Here is a 23,646-nt window from a genome sequence, read left to right on the forward strand (position 1 = left end):
ATAATAAAGCAGAAAAAAAGAGGCAGACTAAGGCAAAATTCTTAAAAAAGCACTATTTAAGAATTAGAGAAATCATGTGACTCATTAAAAATGAACAACATTGGAATTATAGGGGTTCCAGAAGAGGAAGGGAGAGAAATAGGGATAGAAGGGTTATGTGAGCAAATCATAGCAGAAAACTTTCCTAACCTGGGGAAAGACACAAACATCAAAATCCAGGAAGCACAGATGACTCCCACTAGATTCAACAAAAACTGACCATCAACAAGACATATAGTCAAATTCACAAGTGATTCAGGCAAGGAAAGAATCATTAAAGCAGCAAGGGATAAAAGTCCTTAACCTACAAGGGAAGATAGATCAGGTTTACAGCAGATCTATTCACAGAAACCTGGCAGGCCAGAAGGAGTGGCAGGATATATTCAATGTGTTCAATCAGAAAAATATGCAGCCAAGAATTCTTCACCAGCAAGGCTGTCATTCAAAATAGAAAGAGAAATTAAAAGTTTCCCAGAGAAAGAAAAATTAAAGGAGTTTGTGACCACTAAAGCAGCCCTGCAAGAAATCTTAAGGGGGACTTTCTGAGAGGGGAGAAAAGATGAAAAAAACAAATAAATAAAGACCGAAAGCAACAAAGACTAGAAAGGACCAGAGAACAGTACCAGAAACTCCAACTCTACAAGCAACATAAGGGCAATAAATTCACTTTTTTCAGTACTCACTCTAAACGTCAGTGGACTAAATGCTCCAATCAAAAGATACAGGGTAACAGAATGGATAAGAAAACAAGACTATCTATATGCTATTTACAAGAGACCCACTTTAGACCTAAAGACACCTTCATATTGAAAGTAAGGGAATGGAAAATCATCTGCCTTGCTTATGGTCAACAAAAGGAAGCCAGAGTAACCATACTTATATATCAGACAATCTACACTTTAAAATAAAGACTGGACTTAGGATCGGAAGATGGGAGGCGGAGGAGGATGCTGATCTCACTGCTCCTGCTGACCACTTAGATCCCACCCACATCTGCTTAAATAACCCAGAAAACCGCCAGAAGAATAGCAGAATGGACTCTCCAGAGCCAAGGGTAGACAAGAGGCCCACAGAAGAGGGTAGGAAGGGCAGAGAGGCAGTGCACATTACACGGACTGGTGGGAGGGACCTGGGACAATGGAGGGGCAGCCCACCAAGCAAGGCAGAGCCCCCGAAGTCTGACTTGCAAAAGCAGAGGGGCCGGACAGAGTGAGTTCTGACAGCCAGCGGGACTTAATATCTGGAAAGTTATAAGTCAACATCTCTGCTCGGAGAGTGGGAAGGGCTAGAGGACAAAGGGAGGGAGAGTTGAGCCCCAGAAGACAGAGCTCAGCTCAGCAGGGAACAAGGCACTGGCCAGCACCATCTCCCTCACCCATCCCCCAGCCAAAATCCCAAAGGGAACCAGTTCCTATCACAGAACTTGCTTGCACCACCAAAACATCCAACACTGTGCTTCTGTGGATCTATCCCTTCGACGGGTCAGCCTCCCTCCCAGTACCACAGCACCCCTACCGCAGCGGACCACCAAAGGCAAAGCAAGCTGAGCCTGCCCCTCCCATCCCTGTGCACTTGTGGATCCACCCCGGCTAATATGCCAGATCCCACAGAAGCAGCACCATAAGCCTGGCAGTGTGCAAGTAACCCACACAGGGCCACATCACTCCACAGTGAGTACTGCCTCTGTGAGAGGGGAAGATAAGGTACAAACCAGTCTAACTGAGGCCCGAGTGGTGGGCTGGGGGGCAGATATGATATCTGACTGTGGCCCCGCCCACTGCACAAGTTACTCCAGACAGCACAGGGAAAGAGCTCTGCAGTTCTGCACCACTCCAGAGACTATCCAAAATGATGAAATGGAAGAATTCTCCTCAAAAGAAACTCCAGGAAGTAGCGACAGCTAATGAACTGATCAAAAACAATTTAAGCAATATAACTGAACATGAATTTAAAACAATAGTCATAAAATTAATCACTGGGCTTGAAAAAAGTATAGAGGACAGCAGAGAATGTATTGCTACAGAGATCAAGGGTGTAAGAAACAGGAGGAGTTAAAAACTGCTATAAATGAGGTGCAAAATAAAATGGAGGTGACCACAGCTCGGATTGAAGAGACAGAGGAGTGAATTAGAAGATAAAATAATGGAAAAAGAGGAACCTGAGAAAAAGAGAGATAAAAAAAATCCAGGAGTATAAGGAGAGAATTAGAGAACTACATGATGCAATGAAACACAATAATATCTGTATAATAGGGATTCCAGAGGAGGAAGAGAGAGAGAAAGGGGCTGAAGGTGTAGTTGAACAAATCATAGGTGAGAACTTCCCTAATCTGAGGAAGGAAAAAGGCACTGAAATCCAACAGGCACAGAGACCTCCCATCAGACTTAACTTGAATCAATCTTCTGCACGACATATCATACTGAAACTGACAAAATACAAGGATAAAGAGAAAATTCTGAAAGCAGCCTAGGACAAACAGGCTCTAACATATAAAGGGAGACTGATAAGACTAGCGACAGATCTATCTACTGAAACTTGGCAGGCTGGAAAGGAATGGCAGGAAATCTTTATGTGATGAACAGAAAAAATATGTAGCTGAGAATCCTCTATCCAGCAAGTCTGTCATTTAGAATAGAAGGAGAGATAAAGGTCTTCCCAAACAAACAAAAACTGAAGGAATTCATCACCACTAAAACAGCCCTACAAGAGATCCTAAAGGGGATTCTGTGAGTGAAATGTTGCAAGGACCACAAAGTACCAGAGACATCACTACAAGCATGAAACCTACAGACATCACAATGACTCTAATTCCATACCTTTCTATATAACACTGAATGTGAATGGACTAAATGCTCCAACCAAAAGACATAGGGTATCAGAATGGAGAAAAAACAAAACAAAACAAAACAAGAATCATCTATTTTCTGTCTACAAAAGACTAATTTTAGACCTGAGGACACCTTCAGATTGAAAGTGAGGGGATGGAGAACAATCTATCATGCTACTGGAACTCAAAAGAAAGCTGGAGTAGTGATACTGATATCAGACAAACTGGACTTTAAATTAAAGACTGTAACAAGAGATGAAGAAGGGCATTATATAATAATTACAGGGTCTATCCATCAGGAAGAGCTAAACATTATAAATGGTATGTGCCAAATACAGGAGCCCCAAATATATAAAACAATTACTCACAAACATAAGCAACCTTATTGATAAGAATGTGCTAATTGCAGGGGATTTTAATACTCCACTTATAACAATTGAGATATCATGTAGACACAGGATCAATAAAGAAACAAGGGCCTTGAATGATACATTGGATCAGATGGACTTGACAGATATATTTACAACTCTGCATTTCAAAGCAACAGAATATACTTTCTTCTTGAGGGCACATGGAATATTCTCCAAGATGGATCACATACTGTGTCACAAAACTGCCCGTCATAAGTATACAAGAATTGAGATCATACCATGCATACTTTCAGACCATAATGCCATGAAGCTTGAAATCAACCACAGGAAAAAGTCTGGAAAACCTCCAAAAGTATGGAGGTTAAAGAACACCCTACTAAAGAATGAATGGGTCAACCAGGCAATTAGAGAACAATTTAAAAAATACATGGAAACAAATGAAAATGAAAATACAACATTCCAAATGCTTTCGGATGCAGCAAAGGCGGTCCTGAGAGGAAAATACATTGCAATCCAGGCCTATCTCAAGAAATAAGAAAAATTCCAAATACAAAATCTAATAGCACACCTAAAGGAACTAGAAGCAGAACAGCAAAGACACCCCAAACCCATCAGAAGAAGAGAAATAATAAAGACCAGAGCAGAAATAAACAATATAGAATGTAAAAAAAAAAAAAGAAAAAAAGAAACTGTAGAGCAGATCAATGAAACCAAGAGTTGGTTTTTGAAAAAAATAAACAAAATTTATAAACCTCTTGTCAGGCTTCTCAAAAAGAAAAGGGAGAGGACCAAAATAGATAAAATCATGAATAAAAATGGAATTATTACAACCAATCCCTCAGAAATACAAGCAATTATCAGGGAATACTATGAAAAATTATATGCCAACAATCTGGACAACCTGGAAGAAATGGACAAATTCATCAGCACCCACAAACTTCCAAAACTAAAACAGGAAGAAATAAAAAACTTGAACAGACCCATAACCAGAGAAGAAATTGAATCAGTCATCAAAAATCTCCCAACAAATAAGAGTCCATGACCAGATGGCTTCCCAGGGGAATTCTACGAGACACTTAAGCAGAGATAATACCTATCCTTCTCAAGCTGTTCCAAAAAATAGAAAGAGAAGGAAAACTTCCAGACTCATTCTATGAAGCCAGCATTACTTTGATTCCCAAACCAGACAGAGACCCAGCAAAAAAAGAGAACTACAGGCCAATATCCCTGATGAATATGGATGCAAAAATTCTCAGCAAGATACTAGCAAATTGAATTCAACACCACATAAAAAAGAATTATACACCATGATCAAGTGGGATTCATTCCCGGGCTGCAGGGCTGGTTCAACATTCGCAAATCAATCAATGTGATACACCACATTAATAAAGAAAAGATAAAAACCATATAATCCTGTCAATCGATGCAGAAAAAGCATTTGTCAAAATTCATCATCCTTTCTTAATAAAAAAGAAAAAGTCGAGAAAGCCGAGATAGAAGGAACATACTTCAACATCATAAAAGCCATTTATGAAAAGCCCACAGTGAATATCATCCTCAATGGGGAAAAACTGAGAGCTTTCTCCCTGATATCAAGAACACGACAGGGATGTCCCCTCTCAGCGCTGTTGTTTAACATAGTGTTGGAAGTTCTATCATCAGCAATCAGACAATATAAGGAAATGAAAGGCATCAAAATTGGCAAAGATGAAGTTAAGCTTTCACTTTTTGCAGATGACATGATATTATACATGGAAAATCCGAAAGACTCTATCAAAAGTCTGCAAGAACTGATACATGAATTCAGCAAAGTCACAGGATACAAAATCAATGTACAGAAATCAGTTGCATTCTTATACACTAACAATGAAGCAACAGAAAGACAAATAAGAAATTTATCCCATTCACAATTGCACCAAGAAGCATAAAATACCTAGGAATAAACCTAATTTACAAAGATGTAAAAGATCTGTATGCTGAAAATTATAGAAAGCTTATAAAGGAAATTGAAGAAGATATAAAGAAATGGAAAAACAAACCGTGCTCATGGATTGGAAGAATAAATATTGTCAAAATGTCAATACTACCCAAGACTATCTACACATTCAATGCAATCCCAATCAAAATTGCACCAGCATTCTTCTCGAAACTAGAACAAGCAATCCTAAAATTTGTATGGAACCACAAAAGACCCCGAATAGCCAAAGTAATTTTGAATAAGACCAAAGCAGGAGGCATCACAATCCCAGACTTTAGCCTCTACTACAAAGCTGTCATCATCAAGACAGCATGGTATTGGCACAAAAACAGACACATAGACCAATGGAATAGAATAGAAACCCCAGAAATAGACCCACAAAAGTATGGCCAACTAAAATTTGACAAAGCAGGAAAGAATATCCAATGGAAAATAGTCTCTTTAACAAATGGTGCTGGAAGAACTGGACAGCAGCATGCAGAAGGATGAAACTAGACCATTTTCTTACAACGTTCACAAAAACAAACTCAAAATGGATAAAGGACCTGAATGTGAGACAGGAAACCATCAAAACCCTAGAGGAGAAAGCAGGAAAAAACCTCTCTGAACTCAGCCGCAACAATTTCTTACTTGACTCATCCCCAAAGGCAAGGGAAATAAAAACAAAAATGAAATATTGGGACCGCATGAAGATAAAAAGTTTCTCCACTGCAAAGCAAACCATCAACAAAACTAAAAGGCAACCAACAGAATGGGAAAAGATATTTGCAAATGACATATCGGACAAAGGGCTAGTATCCAAAATCTATAAAGAGCTCACCAAACTGCACACCTGAAAAACAAATAATCCCGTGAAGAAATGGGCAGAAAACATGAATAGACACTTTTCTAAAGAAGACATCCAGATGGCCAATAGGCACATGAAAAGATGCTCAATGTCACTCCTCATCAGGAAAATACAAATCAAAACCACACTCAGATACCACCTCACACCGGCCAGAATGGCTAAAATGAACAAATCAGGAGACTATAGATGCTGGAGAGGATGTGGAGAAACAGGAACCCTCTTGCACTGTTGGTGGGAATGCAAACTGGTGCAGCCACTCTGGAAAGCAGTGTGGAGGTTCCTCAAAAATTAAAAAATATATCTACCCTATGATCCAGCAATATCACTGCTAGGAATTTATCCAAGGGAAACAGGAGTGCTGAGGCATAGGAGCAATTGTACCCCAATGTTTATAATAGCACTTTCAACAATAGCCAAATTATGGAAAGCGCCTAAATGTCCATCAACTGATGAATGGATACAGAAATTGTGGTTTATATACACAATGGAATACTACATGGCAATGAGAAAGAATGAAATATGGCCTTTTGTAGCAACGTGGATGGAACTGGAGAGTGTTATGCTAAGTGAAATAAGTCATACAGAGAAAGATACCATATGGTTTCACTCTTATGTGGCTCCTGAGAAACTTAACAGAAGACCATGGGGAAGGGGAAGAAAAAAAAAAAAGAGGTTAGAGTGGGAGACAGCCAAAGCATAAGAGACTCTTAAAAACTGAGAACAAACTGAGTGTTGATGGGGGTGAGAGGGAGGGGAGGGTGGGTGATAAGTATTGAGGAGGGCACCTTTTGGGATGATCACTGGGTGTTGTATGGAAACCAATTTGACAATAAATTTTATATTTTAAAAAATAAATAAAATAAAATAAAGACTATATCATGAGGAAGAAGGGCATTATATTATAATTTAGGGATTTATCCACCAAGAAGACCTAAAAATTGTAAACATTTATGTGCCAAATATGGAAACACCCAAGTATATAAATCAATTAATAACATAATAACAAATTAACAAATAAAACATAAAAAAGTTGTAAACATTTATGTGCCAAATTGTGATAATGCCCAAATATATAAATCAATTAATTACATAATAACAAATTATTAACAAATAAAACATAAAAACAAATTAATAACATAATAACTAATGACAAACATAAAGAAACTCATTGATAATAATGCCATAATAGTAGGGGACTTCATCACCCCACCTACAGCAATGGAAAGATCATCTAATCAAAAAATCAACAAGGAAACAATGGCATTGAATGGCACACTGGACCAAATGGACTTAGTAGATATATTCAGAGCATTTCATCCTAAAGCAGCAGAATATACATTCTTCTCCAGTGCACATGTAACGTTCTCCAGAATAGACCACATACTGGGACACAAATCCGCCCGCAGCAAGTACAAAAAGATTGAGATCATACCATGCAAATTTTCAGACCACAATGTTATGAAACTCTAAATCAATCACAAGAAAAAATTTGGAGAGGTAACAAATACTTGGAGACTAAAGAACATCCAACTAAAGAATGAATAGGCTAACCAAGAAGTTAAAGAGTAAATTAAAAAGTACATGAAAGTCAATTAAAATGATAACACAACAACCCCAAACCTCTGGGACACAAAAAAAAGTCAATAAGAAAGGAAAGTACATAGCAATCCAGGCCTTCCTAAAGAAGGAAGAAAGATCTCAGATACACAACCTAACCTTACACCTCCAAGAGCTGGAAAAAGAACAGTAAATAAAACCCAAACCAGCAGAAGACTTGAAATAAAGATTAGAGCAGAAACTAATGCTATCAAAACGAAACCAAACCAAAACAAAACAAAACAGTAGAAGAGATCAATGAAACCAGTAACTGGTTCTTTGAAAGAATTAACTAAATTGATAAACCACTAGCCATTTTGATCAAAAAGAAAAAGGAAAAGATGCAAATAAATAAAATCAAGATTGAAAAAGGAGAGATCACAACCAACACAACAGAAATAAAAACAATAATAAGAGAATATTATGAGCAGTTTTACACCAATAAAATGGGCAATCTGGAAGAAATGGACAAATTCCTCGAAACATATACATTACCAAAACTTAAACAGGAAGATATAGAAAATTTGAACAGACCCATAACCAGTAAAGAAATTGAATTAGTAATCAAAATCTCCCAAAAAGCAAGAGTCCAAGGCTAGATGGCTATCCAGGGGAATTCTACCAAACACTTAAGGAAAACACTTAACGCCTATTATCTTGGAGCTGTTCCAAAAAATAGAAATGGATGGAAAACTTCCAAACTCTTTCTACGAAGACAACATTACCTTGATTCCGAAACCAGACAGAGACCCCCCCTAAAAAGAACTGTAGACCAATTTCCTTGTTGAGCCTGATGCAAAAATCCTCAAGATATTAGCCAACCGGCTCCAACAATACATTAAAAAATAATTCACCATGACCAAGTGGGACTTATACCTGGGATGCAGGGCTGGTTCAATATCCACCAAACAATCAATGTGATTCATCACATCAATAAAAGAAAGGGCAAGAACCATATTATTCTCTCAGTAGATGCAGAGAAAGCATTTGACAAAATACAGAATCCTTGCTTGATAAAAACCCTCAAGAAAGTAGTGATAGAAGGAGCATACTTCAAGATCATAAAAGCCATATATGAATGATCTAACACTAATATCATCCTCATTGGGGAAGAACTGAGAGCTTTCCCCCTTAGGTCAGGAACAAGACACGGATGTCCCCTCTCACCACTGCTATTCAACATAGTATTGGAAGTCTTAGCCTCAGCAATCAGATAACACAAAAGAATAAAAGGTAACCAAATCGGCCAGGAGGAAGTATAACTTTCACTTTTCACAGATGACATGATACTCTAAATGGAAAACCCAAAATATTCTATCAAAAAACTTCCAGAACTGATTCAGAAATTCAACAAAGTTGCAGGATATAAAATCAATGCACAGAATTTTTTTGAATTCCTATAAATGAAGCAACTGAATCAGAAATCCAGGAATCGATCCCATTTACAATTGCACCAAAAACGATAAAATACCTAAGAATAAATCTAACCAAAGAGGTGAAACATCTATACACGGAAAACTATAGAAAGCTTATGAAAGAAATTGAAGAAGACACCAAAAAATGGAAAAATACTCCATTGTTAAAATGTCAATATTATCCAAAGCAATCTACATATTCAATGCAATGCCTATCAAAATAATACCTGCTTTCTTCACAGAACTAGAACAAACAATCTTAAAATTTTTATTGAACAAGAAAAGACCCCAAATAGCCAAAGCAATCTTGAAAAATAAGACCAAAGCAGGAGACATCACAACCCTAGACTTAAAGGTGTATTACAAAGCTCTAATCAAGACAGTATGGTACTGGCACAAAAACAGACACTCGGATAAATGGAACAGATTAGAGAACCCCGAAATGGACCCACAAACATATGGCCAACTAATCTTTGACAAAGCAGGAAAGAATATTCAGTCAAATACAGTCTCTTCAGCAAATGGTGCTGAGAAAACTGGTCAGTGACATGCAGAAAAATTAACCTAGATGACTTTCTTACACCATACACAAAAGTAAACTCAAAATGGATGAAAGACCTAAATGTAAGACAGGAAGCCATCGAAATCCTCGAGGAGAAAGCAGGCAAAAACTTCTTTTGTCTTGGCCGCAGCAACTTCTTCCTCAACACATCTCCAGAGGCAAGGGAAACAAAAGCAAAAATGAACTATTGGGATCTCATCAAAATAAAAAGCTTCTGCACAGCAAAGAAAACAATCAGCAAAACTAAAACACAACCAACAGAATGGGAGAAGATATTTGCAAATGACATATCAGATAAAGGGTTAGTATCCAAAATCTATAAAGAACTTATCAAACTCAAACCCCCTCCCCCCAGAAAAAAACCCCAAATAATCCATTGAAGAAATGGGCGAAGGACATGAGTAGACACTTCTCCAAGGAAGACATTCAGATGGCCAACCGACACATGAAAAAATGCTCAACATCGCTCATCATCAGGGAAATACAAATCAAAACCACAGTGAGATACCACCTCACACCTGTCAGAATGGTTATCATTAAGAAGTGAGGCAACAAGAGATGTTGGTGAGGATGCAGAGAAAGAGGATCTCTTTTGCACTGCTGGTGCGAATGCAAACTGGTGCAGCCACTCTGGAAAACAATATGGAGGTTCCTCAAAAAATTAAAAATAGAACTACTCTACGACCCAGCAATTGCACTGTTTATCCAAGGTATACAGGTGGCTGTTTTGAAGGGACACATCCACCCCAACGTTTATAGCAGCACTATTAACAATAGCCAAAATATGGAAAGAGCGCAAATGTCAATTGATGGATGAATGGATAAAGAAAATGTGGTATACACACACACACACACACACACACACACACACACACACACAATGGGGTATTACTTGGCAATCAAAAAGGATGAAATCTTGCCATTTGCAACTACATGGATGGAACTAGAGGGTATTATGCTAAGCGAAATTAGTCAGACAGAGAAAGAGAAATATCAAGGGCTTCACTCATATGAGGACTTTGAGACACAGAACAGAGGTGCATAAGGGAAAGGAAGCAAAAATAATATAAAAACACGGAGGGGGAGAAAACACAAAAGACTCTTTTTTTTAATTTTTTTAACGTTTATTTATTTTTGAGACAGAGAGAGACAAAGCATGAACGGGGGAGGGTCAGAGAGAGGGAGACACAGAATCTGAAACAGGCTCCAGGCTCTGAGCTGTCAGCACAGAGCCCGACGTGGGGCTCGAACTCACGGACCGCGAGATCATGACCTGGGCCGAAGTCAGCCGCTTAACCGACTGAGCCACCCAGGCGCCCCCATAAGAGACTCTTAAATATGGAGAACAAAGAGAGGGTTACAGGAGGGGTTGTGGGTTGGGGTATGGGTTAAATGAGTAAGGGCAATTAAGGAATCTACTCCTGAAATCATTATTACACTGTATGCTAACTAACTTGGATGTAAATTTAAAAAAATAAAATAAAAACAAAAAAATAATCTATATTACCCAAAGCAACCTACACATTCAATGCAATCCCTCTCAAAATACCAATAGCATTTTTAAGAGCTAGAACAAACAATCCTAAAATTTCTGTGGAACCACATTAGACCCCAAATAGCCAAAGGAATATTGAAAATGATAAGCAAAGCTGGAGGCATCACAATTCTGGACTTCAAGTTATATTACAAAGCTTTAGTGAACAAAATTGTATGCTTCTTGCACAAAAGTAGACACATATATCAATAGAACAGAATACAGAACTTAGATTTGACCCACAACTATATGATCAATTAATCTTTGACAAAGCAGGAAAGAATATCCATTGGGAAAAAAAAACAGTCTTTTACACAAATTATGTTGGGTAAACTGGACAGCAAAATGCAAAATATGAAACTGGACCACTGTCTTACCCCACACACAACGATAAATTCAAAATGGATTAAAGACCTAAATGTGAGACATGAAACAATGAAATCCTAGAGGAGAACACACTCAGTGACATCTTTGACATGTGCCATAGCAACCTTTTACTACATATATCTCCTTAAGCAAGGGAAACAAAACCAAAAATAAACTATTGGGACTTCATCCATATAAAAAGCTTCCACACAGCAAAGGAAATAACCAACAAAAGTGGAAAACAACCTATTGAATGGAAGAAGATATTGGCAAATGACATTTATGACAAAGGGTTAGTATCCAAAATCTGTAAAGAACTTATCAGGAGTAGTTAAGATGGCAGTGTAGTTGGGAGACTTTATACTTGCCTCATCCTTGAAGCACAGCTAGATAAATATCAAATAATTCTGAACACCCAAGAAATCCATCTGAGGACTGAGAAAATTTTCACGTCTAGAGGTAGAAAATGGCCATATCATGGAAGATAGGAGCTGCAGAGTTTTGATTTGGGAAAAAAAAAAGATGTGTCAATGATATTAGCCCTTATGAAGAGAGAGAGAGAGAGAGAGAGAGAGAGAGAGAGAGAAAGCATCATGCAGGGGATTGTAGAGGATAAACTCTCCCCCAAAACCATTGACTGGGAAAAATAGAGGATTGCTTTTCACAACGTTTTACAAGCAGTAGACCTCAAAGTCTGAAATTTTAGAAGTCCATGCATTGCCAAGTTTGTACCCAATGGTCTTGATGGTGTTCCTGTGGGCTGTGGGGAAGGAGGGCAGAGGCTCTGGAGTGGACAGTATGGTCTGAAGATCTCCTGGGTTGCACAAGGAGAAACCATTCTTCTTGGATGGCATTTGGGAGAGGTAGCACATCTGACAGGACAAAAGAGATGGCAGACACCATTGAGCAGCCTCATTAATTAGCATAGCAGCAGAGGCCAGTGTTGAAGGCAGCTAACCTTGAAGCCAGATTTTGGCTGCACTTAACCATAAACCCATGCATCTGCACAGTTTTAAGACTACTTTCCTGGGACAACCCGGCACCAGCCACAGCCCGGTAAGACCCATCCTCAGAGGTTAGCCTGGGTCCACACCCTGCCAGGTCCCTAAAATTTGGAATGTTTGAAACCCAGCCATGTTTCTGAGATAAAACACAGGAGTACTGTACCTCCAGGGAGACAGATGGCTCAGACACAGACAGAGTGAAAGCAGGGTTCTGACAGAAGCTTTGGACACAAGAGGAGACATTATTATGCTCTATTGTGAGGGTTTCCTGAATGGCAGCAGGTGTGAAATCACCTCACCATGGATGAGAGAGCAAGGGATGCCATTTCACCAACCTGCCAATCATCATTCACAGACTTCAGTAAGCAACACAGCACCCTTTTTGACCTTGGCTGCAGCACCTTCTTGCTAGACACATCTACGGAGGCAAGGAAAACAAAAGTAAAAATGAACTATTGAGACTTTATGAAGATACAAAGCTTCTGCCCATTGAAGGATACAATCAGGAAAATTAAAAGTCAGCCTACAAAATAGAAGAAGATATTTGCAAATTACACATCTTATAAAAGCTTAATATCCAAAATCTATAAACTTATGAAACTCAACACCTCAAAAATAAATAATCTAGTTTAAAATGGGCAGAAGTGAATAAACATTTTTCCAAAGAAGACATACAGATGGTTAACAAACAAATATATGAAAAGATGCTTTAGGTAACTCATCATCAGGGAAATACAAATAAATAGCACTATGAGATAACACTTCACACGAGACAGAATGGCTAAAAGTAACAACTCAGGAAACAATAGATGTTGGCAAGAATAGGGAGAAAGGGGAACACTCTTGCACTGTTGGTGGGAATACAAACTGGTGCAACCATTCTGGAAAACAGTATGGAGGCTCCTCAAAAAGTTAAAAATAAAACTTCCCTATGACTCAGCAATTGCACTACTAGGGATTTACCCAAAGGTTACAAAAATACTGATTCAAAGGGGCACATGCACCCCAATGTTTATAGCAGCATTATCAACAATAGCCAAATTATGGAAATAGCCCAAATGGTCATTGACTTGTGAGTAGAAAAAGATGTGTATGTGTATCTCACTTGCTTTTGTTTACATTATTATTATTATTATTATTATTATTATTATTTGTTACATATGTGTGTATGGGAATATTACTCAGCAAACAAAAAGAATGAAATCTTGCCATTTGCAATAATGTGAATGGAGCTATAGTGTATTATGCTAAGCAAAACAAGTCAGAGAAAGGCAAATAGCATATGATTTCACTCATATGTGAAATTTACAAAACAAAACAGGTTAACATATGGGAATGAGGGAAAAAAAGTAAGAGATAAAGAAACTATAAGTAACTCTTAACTATGTACAACAAACAGGGTTTTTGGAGGGAGTTGGGTAGCAGATGGGCTAAATGGGTGATGGGTATTAAGGAGAGCACTTGTTATGATGAGCACTGGGTGCTATATGTTAATGATGAATCACCTGCTTTCTGCACCTGAAAACAATTTTACCATATATGTTACCTAACTAGAATTTAAATAAATACCTGAAAAACAAGCAACCAAAAACAAAGAAACTAAAAAATAAAATTTCATTTAATTGTTAATTGCTTTTGGTACTATAGATATTTTAATAATATTATTTATTACAATTCAAGAGCATGGTACATGTTTCTATTTGTATTGTTTTCAATTTTTTCATCAATATTTTATAGTGCTCAGAGTATAGGTTTTTCACCTCCTTGGTGAAATTTATGCCTAATTATTTTATTCTTTTAGATTCACTTGTAAATGGGATTATTTTTCTTTATTTGCCTTCATGCTACTTTATTATTAGTGTATATAAATGCAACATTTCTTTGCATTGATTTTGTATACTACAATTTACTGAATTCATTTGTTAGTTCTAATAGTTCGTGGATAGTCTTCTGAGGTTTCTATACATATTATCATGTCATTTGCAAATAGTGGATTTACTTCCTTTATTTATTTTTCTTGTCTGATTGCTGTAGCTAGCACTTCCAGTACTATGTTCAATAAAAGTATTGAGAGTGGACATTCTGTTTCCTTTTAATGATTTGAATATATCATGCCACTCCCTTCTGGTCTGAAACCTTTCTGCTAAAAAAATCAGCTGACACCTTATGGGGTTTCCTTTGTATGTAACTATTTTCTTTTCTCTTGATGCTTTTAAAATTCACTATCATCACTTGTTTCCACTTTAAATATTATGTATCTTGGTGTAAACTTCCTTGGGTTTATCTTGTTAAGAGCTCCCTGTTCTTCCTGTACCTGGATGTCTGTTTTCTTCCTCAGATCTGGAAAGTTTTGTTATTTCTTCAAATAAATTTTATCCCCCCCCCTTGTCCTCTTGGATCCTTACAATGCAAATGTTATGCTTGATAATATCACAGAGGTACCTTAACCTATTCTCATTTATTAATATCATCATCATCATCATCATCATTTGATATTCTGGTGGTTGTTTGCTTTTATTTACACTGTCTTCCAGATTGCTGATCCATTCTTCTGCATTCTCTAATCTGCTGTTGATTCCCCCCAGTGTATTTTTCCTTTCAGTTATTGAATTCTTCATCTCTGCCTAGTTATTTTTTAATTTATTTTATCTCTTTGTTGAAGTTCTCACTGAATTTATCCACTCTTTCCTCAAGTCAAATGAGTGTCTTTATAACCATTACCTTCAATTTTTTATCAAGCATGTTGCTTATCTCTTTCATTTGGCTCTTTTCCTGTGATGTTTTTTTTTTTTTCTGTCATTTAGGACATATTCCTCTGTCTCCTTGTTTTGTCTAATTCTGTGTGTATGTTTCTATATATTAGGTATATTACTTATATCTCCTGGTTGTTTTTTTTTTTTTTGTTCTGCTTTGTTTTGAAGTTTATTTATTTTGGGGGTATCTGGGTGGCTCAGTTTGTTAAGCATCCATCTTTAGCTCAGGTCATGATCTCGTGTTTCATGGGTTTTAGCCCATATTGGGCTTTGTGTTGACAGCTTGGAACCTGGAGATTGCTTCAGATTCTGTGTCTCCCTCTCTCTCTCGTCCCTTCCCTGACTCATACCCTGTCTCTGTCTCTGTCTATGTCTCTCTCTCTCTCTCTCTAAAAAATAAATAAACATCAAAAAATAAGTTTATTTATTTATTTAATTTTTTAAATGTTTACTTATTTTTGATAGAGGGAGAAACAGAGCTGAGCTGGGGAGCGACAAAGAGAGAGAGGGAGACACAGAATCTGAAGCAGGCCCCAGGCTCTGAGCTATCAGCATAAGGCCTGACGTGGGGCTCAACATGAACTGCAAGATCATGACCTGAGCCAAAGTCAGATGCTTAACTCACTGGGCTTACCAGGTGCCCCAAAAGTTTATTTATTTTTTAGAGCAAGAGGGAGACCACATGCATGGGTGAGGAGCAGAGAGAGGGCTCTCTCTTTCAAGAGAGAGAATCCCAGGCAGGCTCCACACAGTTAGTGTGGGGCCAGACATGGGTCCTGAACTCATGAACTGCAAGATCATTACCTGAGCTTAAATCAAGAGTCAGATGCTTAGCCAACCAAGCTACTGAGGCACCCCTATATTTCCTGGTCTTGAATGTAATGACATTGTATAGAAAAGGTTCTGTGGTTCCCTATATAGTACAATACCCCATGAATATTAGAACCAGTTGCTCTAGGGGTGTCCCTGTGTAGGCTGTGTAGGCCTTTCTGTTGTACCTGAGCCACTATTGACTTAAGATTAGCTGACTGCAATGAATGACATTTGTGTGCTATCAGAGAGGGCTCCTAGCACTGTTGAGAGACATGGCTACTGCTGCCATGGGCTGTTTGGTGGGCAGGATTGACATTCAGACTAGCCAATTGAATTTTCCATTCAAAGCCAAATGTTATAGGAACTGATTTTCCCAATGCAGGCCCCCAGTGATGGGGATGCCCTATGTGGGGTCTTATCCCCTTGCTTCTTTGTGAATGTGATATTGTTCCCATTTGTGATTAGTCATGTTGGGTTTGGTTCCCAAATATGTTTCTACTCCACCTATTCTTTTGATGTGGTCTTTTCTCTATAACTAGCTATGGTGATCTGCCAGTCTTCAGGTCAGTTTCTGAATTAGTTGCATAGACATAGCTGTTGCCTCGGTGGTCCATAGAGTAAGGGGAGCTCAGGATCCTCCGACTCCACCATCTTCAAAATGTCTGCCTTATGATGTTTTCTTTTTTTCTCTGTTTTTCCTGGAATAAAATAATTTTTTTTCTCTTAATATACATGTAGGTTACAATATTTGTAAATTATGCTTTTGTGACCTAAGATTAAACAGTTTTTTTCCCTTACCTGAATCCTCCAGAATTTGAAAACTCTTAGTGAATGTTCTTATATTTATGACAAGTTTTTAAAAACTAAGGTTGACTTTAAGAAGCTAATGTTCGTTAGACCACTCTTAGAAAAATGCATCCTATAACAGTCATATGGTGTACCCTGACATAAAAGGCACAAAGAAAGGGGCACCTGGGTGGCTCAGTCAAACATCCAACTCTTCATTTTGGCTCAGATCATGATCTCATGGCTTCGTGGGTTTCAACCCTGCATTGGGCTCTGTGCTGGCAGCACAGAGCCTGCTTGAGATCTCTCTCTCCCTCTCTCTCAGCCTTTCCTACACTCATGTTGTTTCTGTCTCTCTAAAAATAAATAAACTTTTAAAAAAGGCACAAAGAAAGATAACTTCTTGATAGGTTCATGAACGTCAGCATATTTGGGAACTTCAAGAAGAGAAGAATCCATCCATATAGGTTCTGTGGGCAAAATTTGAGGGCATTGAGGAGGGCATTTTTAAGCATGAGCACTGGATGTCATATGTAAGAGATGAATCACTGGTTTCTAGTCCTGAGGCCAAGACTACACTGTATTTAAATACAGTGGCTAACTTGAATTTAAATTTAAAAAATAATAAAATGAAATAAAATAAAAAAAGAGTTATAAACACTATACATGATGATATTTTAAATTGAAATGGCAGCTATAGTGTATCACTTTATTTCCTCAAGACTGTGATAAACAGGCAGTGTCAATGTGAGATTCTTGGAGAATCAGTACATGAAGAAGTTGCTGAGTAATCCATTCTTTAAACTGCTCAGTTGTTTTTCACTCCCCTTGCATATTGATCTTATAGTATTTGGAATTACTCATTTTTTGTTATATCCAGCATAACTCTGCTGGGTGTTAGGGATATAGTACATGTAGTCATTCAAAATGACTTACCTTCTTAACTGTATTTATTCACAAACAATTAAGTTGCTTAATTTAATTTACTGAGATGAAAATTCTCAGCCAAGATAATCAGGGTACTTTTTTATTTACTGTACTTTAAATATTGATAATGGATTTAATGGGAATGAAAACACTATAGAAGAGAAATTTGTGTGGGCCAAATGTGAAGACATGAATTGAAAATAGATACCAGACTTCATTTTATTTTTTAAATTTTAAAAGATTTTATTTTTAAGTAATCTCTACACCCCACACAGGGCTCAAACTTACAACCCTGAGATCAAAAGTCCTATGCTCCCTTGGCTAAACCAGCCAGGTGCCCTGAATATAGATACCAGATTTTAAAGTGCACATTACATAGAATGGAAAATTTATATTTATATTTATATTTATATTTAAACTTGATAATAACCTTTTTAAATAAGAGTAATGGAATCCCATTCTATAATGGTACTTTATAGTGCACGAGTGTACATATTTTACATTTCAGGTAGCAAGAATTTGATCCTGGTCTATAGGACATAATCATAGTAAAGAAGTAAAGTTACATTTTGCTTTCAATTATAGTAAAAAAAATCTGATGGCAAGTTCTAGTCATGGTTTCCTAGCCTCAAGAGAATATAAAGTCCAATTTTTATGAAAAGTTCAATCAAAGAAAACTCAAGATATCTACATGACATATCACTAATCTTGCTGCGCTTATATAAATAATAATCAGATCAAATTTAATAGATCAATTTATTTTGCAAATATATTCATCAGATTTTTATTTTCTTTGATAGGAAAGGACAAGCAAAGAAGAAATTCACTTATATTTTTAAAAGGAAATAGTAGATTTCGGGGGAAGATGGCGGCGTAGGAGGACGCTGGGCTCACCGCGCATCCTGCTGGTCACTTAGATTCCACCTACACCTGCCTAAATAACCCAGAAAACCACCAGAGGATTAGCAGAACGGAGTCGCCAGACCCAAGCACAGACGAGAGGCCCACGGAAGAGGGTAGGAAGGGCGGCGAGGCGGTGCGCGCTCCACGGACTGGCGGGAGGGAGCCGGGGCAGAGGGGCGGCTCGCCGGCCAAGCAGAGTCCCTGAGTCTGGCTTGCAAAAGCAGAGGGGCCTGATGGACTGTGTTCCGACAGCAAGCGCCACTTAGCGTCTGGGAGGTCGTAAGTTAACAGCTCTGCTCGGAAAGCGGGAAGGCTGGAGGACAAAGGGAGGGAGAGCTGCTGAGCCCCCGGACGACAGAGCTCAGTTTGGTGGGGAACAAAGGCGCTCGACAGCGCCATCTCCCCTGCCCATCCCCCAGCCAAAATCCCAAAGGGAACCGGTTCCTGCCAGGGAAATTGCTCGCTCCGCGCAAACACCCAACTCTGTGCTTCTGCGGAGCCAAACCTCTGGCAGCGGAACTGACTCCCTCCGGCTGCCACAGGGCCCCTCCAGAAGTGGATCACCTAAGGAGAAGCAAGCTAATCCTGCCCCCCCCTGCCGCCGTGCACCTTGCCTACCGACCCCAGCTAATACGCCAGATCCCCAGCATCACAAGCCTGGCAGTGTGCAAGTAGCCCAGATGGGCCACACCACCCCACAGTGAATCCCACCCCTAGGAGAGGGGAAGAGAAGGCACACACCAGTCTGACTGTGGCCCCAGCGGTGGGCTGGGGGCAGACATCAGGACTGACTGCGGCCCCGCCCACCAACTCCAGTTATACACCACAGCACAGGGGAAGTGCCCTGCAGGTCCTCACCACACCAGGGACTATCCAAAATGACCAAGCGGAAGAATTCCCCTCAGAAGAATCTCCAGGAAATAACAACAGCTAATGAGCTGATCAAAAAGGACTTAAATAATATAACAGAAAGTGAATTTAGAATAATAGTCATAAAATTAATCGCTGGGCTGGAAAACAGTATACAGGACAGCAGAGAATCTCTTGTTACAGAGATCAAGGGACTAAGGAACAGTCAAGAGGAGCTGAAAAACGCTTTAAATGAAATGCAAAACAAAATGGAAACCACCACGGCTCGGATTGAAGAGGCAGAGGAGAGAATAGGTGAACTAGAAGATAAAGTTATAGAAAAAGAGGAAGCTGAGAAAAAGAGAGATAAAAAAATCCAGGAGTATGAGGGGAAAATTAGAGAACTAAGTGATGCACTAAAGAGAAATAATCTACGCATAATTGGTATCCCAGAGGAGGAAGAGAGAGGGAAAGGTGCTGAAGGGGTACTTGAAGAAATAATAGCTGAGAACTTCCCTGAACTGGGGAAGGAAAAAGGCACTGAAGTGCAAGAGGCACAGAGACCTCCCTTCAGACGTAACTTGAATCGATCTTCTGCACGACATATCGTAGTGAAACTGGCAAAATACAAGGATAAAGAGAAAATTCTGAAAGCAGCAAGGGGTAAACATGCCCTCACATATAAAGGGAGACCTATAAGACTCGTGACTGATCTCTCTTTTGAAACTTGGCAGGCCAGAAAGAATTGGCACGAGATTTTCAGGGTGCTAGACAGCAAAAATATGCAGCCGAGAATCCTTTATCCAGCAAGTCTGTCATTTAGAATAGAAGGAGAGATAAAGGTCTTCCCAAACAAACAAAAAATGAAGGAATTTGTCACCACTAAACCAGCCCTACAAGAGATCCTAAGGGGGACCCTGTAAGACAAAGTACCAGAGACATCACTACAAGCATAAAACATACAGACATCACAATGACTCTAAACCCATATCTTTCTATAATAACACTGAATGTAAATGGATTAAATGCGCCAACCAAAAGACATAGGGTATCAGAATAGATAAAAAAACAAGACCCATCTATTTACTGTCTACAAGAGACTCATTTTAGACCTGAGGACACCTTTAGATTGAGAGTGAGGGGATGGAGAACTATTTATCATGCTACTGGAAGCCAAAAGAAAGCTGGAGTAGCCATACTTATATCAGACAAACTAGACTTTAAATTAAAGGCTGTAACAAGAGATGAAGAAGGACATTATATAATAGTTACAGGGTCTATCCATCAGGAAGAGCTAACAATTATAAATGTCTATGCGCCGAATACCGGAGCCCCCAAATATATAAAACAATTACTCATAAACAGAAGCAACCTTATTGATAAGAATGTGGTAATTGCAGGGGACTTTAACACCCCACTTACAGAAATGGATAGATCATCTAGACACACGGTCAATAAAGAAACAAAGGCCCTGAATGAGACATTGGATCAGATGGACTTGACAGATATATTTAGAACTCTGCATCCCAAAGCAACAGAATATACTTTCTTCTCGAGTGCACATGGAACATTCTCCAAGATAGATCATATACTGGGTCACAACACAGCCCTTCATAAGTTTACAAGAATTGAAATTATACCATGCATACTTTCAGACCACAATGCTAGGAAGCTTGAAATCAACCACAGGAAAAAGTCTGGAAAGCCTCCAAAAGCATGGAGGTTAAAGAACGCCCTACTAACGAATGAGTGGGTCAACCAGGCAATTAGAGAAGAAATTAAAAAATATATGGAAACAAACGAAAATGAAAATACAACAATCCAAACGCTTTGGGACGCAGCGAAGGCAGTCCTGAGAGGAAAATACATTGCAATCCAGGCCTATCTCAAGAAACAAGAAAAATCCCAAATACAAAATCTAACAGCACACCTAAAGGAAATAGAAGAAGAACAGCAAAGACAGCCTAAACCCAGCAGAAGAAGAGAAATAATAAAGATCAGAGCAGAAATAAACAATATAGAATCTAAAAAAACTGTAGAGCAGATCAACGAAACCAAGAGTTGGTTTTTTAAAAAAATAAACAAAACTGATAAACCTCTAGCCAGGCTTCTCAAAAAGAAAAGGGAGATGACTCAAATAGATAAACTCATGAATGGAAATAGAATTATTACAACCAATCCCTCAGAGATACAAACAATTATCAGGGAATACTATGAAAAATTATATGCCAACAAATTGGACAACCTGGAAGAAATGGACAAATTCCTGAACACCCACACTCTTCCAAAACTCCATCAGGAGGAAAGAGAAAGCTTGAACAGACCCACAACCAGCGAAGAAATTGAATCGGTTATCAAAAATCTCCCAACAAATAAGAGTCCAGGACCAGATGGCTTCCCAGGGGAGTTTTACCAGACGTTTAAAGCAGAGATAATACCTATCCTTCTCAAGCTATTCCAAGAAATAGAAAGGGAAGGAAAACTTCCAGACTCATTCTATGAAGCCAGTATTACTTTCATTCCTAAACCAGACAGAGACCCAGTAAAAAAAGAGAACTACAGGCCAATATCTCTTATGAATATGAATGCAAAAATTCTCAATACGATACTAGCAAATCGAATTCAACAGCATATAAAAAGAATTATTCACCATGATCAAGTGGGATTCATTCCTGGGATGCAGGGCTTGTTCAACATTCACAAATCAATCAACGTGATACATCACATGAATAAAAAAAAAAGAGAAGAACCATATGATCCTGTCAATCGATGCAGAAAAGGCCTTTGACAAAATCCAGCACCCTTTCTTAATAAAAACCCTTGAGAAAGTCAGGATAGAAGGAACATACTTAAAGATCATAAAAGCCATTTATGAAAAGCCCACAGCTAACATCATCCTCAACGGGGAAAAACTGAGAGCTTTTTCCCTGAGATCAGGAACACGACAGGGATGTCCACTCTCACCGCTGTTGTTTAACATAGTGCTGGAAGTTCTAGCATCAGCAATCAGACAACAAAAGGAAATCAAAGGCATCAAAATTGGCAACGATGAAGTCAAGCTTTCGCTTTTTGCAGATGACATGATATTATACATGGAAAATCCGATAGACTCCACCAAAAGTCTGCTAGAACTGATACATGAATTCAGCAAAGTTGCAGGATACAAAATCAATGTCCAGAAATCAGTTGCATTCTTATACACTAACAATGAAGCAACAGAAAGACAAATAAAGAAACTGATCCCATTCACAATTGCACCAAGAAGCATAAAATACCTAGGAATAAATCTAACCAAAGATGTAAAAGATCTGTATGCTGAAAACTATAGAAAGCTTATGAAGGTAATTGAAGAAGATTTAAAGAAATGGAAAGACATCCCCTGCTCATGGATTGGAAGAATAAATATTGTCAAAATGTCAATACTACCCAAAGCTATCTACACATTCAATGCAATCCCAATCAAAATTGCACCAGAATTCTTCTCGAAACTAGAACAAGCAATCCTAAAATGCATCTGGAACCACAAAAGGCCCCGAATAGCCAAAGTAATTTTGAAGCAGAAGACCAAAGCAGGAGGCATCACAATCCCAGACTTTAGCCTCTACTACAAAGCTGTCATCATCAAGACAGCATGGTAGTGGCACAAAAACAGACACACAGGCCAATGGAAGAGAATAGAAACCCCAGAACTAGACCCACAAACGTATGGCCAACTCATCTTTGACAAAGCAGGAAAGAACATCCAATGGAAAAAAGACAGTCTCTTTAACAAATGGTGCTGGGAGAACTGGACAGCAACATGCAGAAGGTTGAAACTAGACCACTTTCTCACACCATTCACAAAAATAAACTCAAAATGGATAAAGGACCTAAATGTGAGACAGGAAACCATCAAAACCCTAGAGGAGAAAGCAGGAAAAGACCTCTCTGACCTCAGCCGTAGCAATCTCTTACTCGACACATCCCCAAAGGCAAGGGAATTCAAAGCAAAAGTGAATTACTGGGACCTTATGAAGATAAAAAGCTTCTGCACAGCAAAGGAAACAACCAACAAAACTAAAAGGCAACCAACGGAA

The sequence above is a fragment of the Lynx canadensis genome, chromosome B3, assembly GCF_007474595.2.
Source record: "Lynx canadensis isolate LIC74 chromosome B3, mLynCan4.pri.v2, whole genome shotgun sequence".
Classification (NCBI taxonomy): domain Eukaryota; kingdom Metazoa; phylum Chordata; class Mammalia; order Carnivora; family Felidae; genus Lynx; species Lynx canadensis.